Here is a 2,188-nt window from a genome sequence, read left to right as displayed (position 1 = left end):
TCATTAATTAAATCAAAATTATATACATCAAAAAACAACATTAATATTTCATTTCAACAAATGTTTTCAAATAATTTGCTTTGTTAGATGAAAAGGTCAGATAATTGTTAGCGTACCTCGAGCTTGGGACCAGTTTTTTCCGCCTTACGCTTCTCTTCAGATGTCTCAGAACTGTGAAGTAACTCATTTTCATCTATTCCTAGTAGCTCAAGGGCTTGTTGCACAATAGGACTGTCAAAAAAACATTAATATTTAATATAAGTATAACGAACTGTTTTTTTTCATTTATATGTCTATGTTTTGGGAATGACAGAACAAAGGCAGATACTTACTTCAAATCTGGAATCTCTGCAAGTCCGTCAAGAAAATCCTGAACATAAAAATCAAGTGAGATTCAGTCTTATTGTTTCTCAAAACTCAATATATGATGTTTTGTATAAATTTAATTACAGTTTTTATTTTTATCTATATTTCTTCAATGTAAGTTTCATAAAAATAAACAGCATACTTGAAACTCTCTCAACACAGTCGCCGTGTCCTTTTTCTTGAGACTCTTCAAACTGGATTCGGATATTTCCTCATGATTTACCGGTTTGAAATACGCTAAGTAACTGTTCACAAAATCCGTATCACCTGTCACCTGAAACCATACCATATATTACCTCATTAAATATTAAACCTCAATAACTATATTATTGTTAACTTGTAATATTCATCATAAAAGAATGTTTAAACTTAATACCTCAATTAGCTTTTCCCAGTCCACACCAGGCCAGGAACCAGTTAAGTCTTTCGTCACGGTCTGCACATTCAAAACTCAAGTGAATTAAGTCTTTCATCAAGTGAGATTCAGTCCTATAGTTTCTCAAAACTCAATAGGGTATTTTAGTCATTTCACACAAACCTAACATTTTCATAGAAGACAGTGTTAAAACATATCCATGTTATAAATTAAAACCATAGATATAAAAAATGCACCTTTTAAAGTTGAAACTTGAAACTCAAAATGTATTTAACTTTATCTAGTAAAAACAATAAAGTTTTTATACATTTGCACCTTTTGTTATTGTTTTATAACTTTCAATATATGATGTTTTGTATAAATTCAAATACAGTGTTTATTTTTATCTACGTTTCTTCAATGTAAGTTTCATAAAAATAAAGAGCATACTAGAAACTCTCTCAACACAGTCGCCGCGTCCTTTTTCTTGATACTCTTCGAACTGGATTCGGGTATATCCTCATGATTTACTGGTTTGACATTCACGAAGTTACTGTTCACGAATTCAGTATTACCAGTCACCTGAAACCATACCATATATTACCTCATTAAATATTAAACCTCAATAATAATATCTTTGTTAACTTGCAATATTCATCATAAAAGAATGTTTAAACTTAATACCTCAGTTAGCTTTTCCCATACACAACACCTCTTGATCCATGTAACCTTCATCTGTAACTAAAATGTACAGTTCACCTTGATGCTGTGTATTAATATATTAATATGAGTTTAGATAACACACAAAACAGTAAGATTTTGAAAATTTTGTTACAGGAACCAACCTTGAGCATTGTATTGAAGTGATTATTGCGAAAAAACACACAAAGTTCTTTCTCTGCTAAACCTGCTTGCAAGCAATATAGCCTGCAAGCAATGCAACTTAAAAAACATCATAATCTTGTTTTGGTAAACGAACGATCAACATGATATATGATCAAAACATACCCGTACGCAGTCAGATGAGCCTGCTTGTTATAAAGAAAGTGTTGTATTAGTTCCCCTAAATGAAAAGAAGAGATTAATCACTTGAATCGATTTATTGAAGTCAAAAGAACACATTTTAGTTTTACATAATTAATTATATGTATTATTTTCTTAAATATAAATAAAAAAGTCATCATACCTTCATTAACATCAGATGCTGAAGCTGAAGAACTTGATTCAGCAGTAGCTTCTTTCATCTTTTTTGATGATTTAACAACATATTCAGACATCACTAGTTTATCCATCAGGGTATCATACGACATTGAGCCGATGGCTTTCGCAGTTTCAGTATCTTGACACCAATAAATAGTCATTTATTATACATATCGAGTATATTCTTATTGCTTATACAAATTTATTACATACCCGTGGATCAACAAGCCATCCATGAACTAGTCGCATGCCCAATGAACCAAATAA

The 2,188-nt window shown here is 31.0% G+C and overlaps 1 long non-coding RNA gene across 1 annotated transcript; it reads right to left on the bottom strand.

The window, feature by feature from the left end:
* Positions 1–622: 622 nt before the first annotated feature.
* On the bottom strand, positions 623–1,786 carry LOC143621392 (uncharacterized). Its single transcript, XR_013151509.1, has 3 exons — positions 1,730–1,786; positions 1,567–1,648; positions 623–1,487 (listed from the first exon to the last, which is right to left on the bottom strand). It is a non-coding gene; the product is annotated as an uncharacterized LOC143621392 (long non-coding RNA).
* Positions 1,787–2,188: the final 402 nt, after the last annotated feature.

Source organism: Bidens hawaiensis, unplaced genomic scaffold (genome assembly GCF_021521415.1).
Source record: "Bidens hawaiensis isolate Kalapana, Puna unplaced genomic scaffold, B.hawaiensis_p1.1 tig00002839_1, whole genome shotgun sequence".
In the NCBI taxonomy this organism is placed as follows: domain Eukaryota; kingdom Viridiplantae; phylum Streptophyta; class Magnoliopsida; order Asterales; family Asteraceae; genus Bidens; species Bidens hawaiensis.
This window is presented reverse-complemented; position numbering and strand designations above follow the sequence as displayed.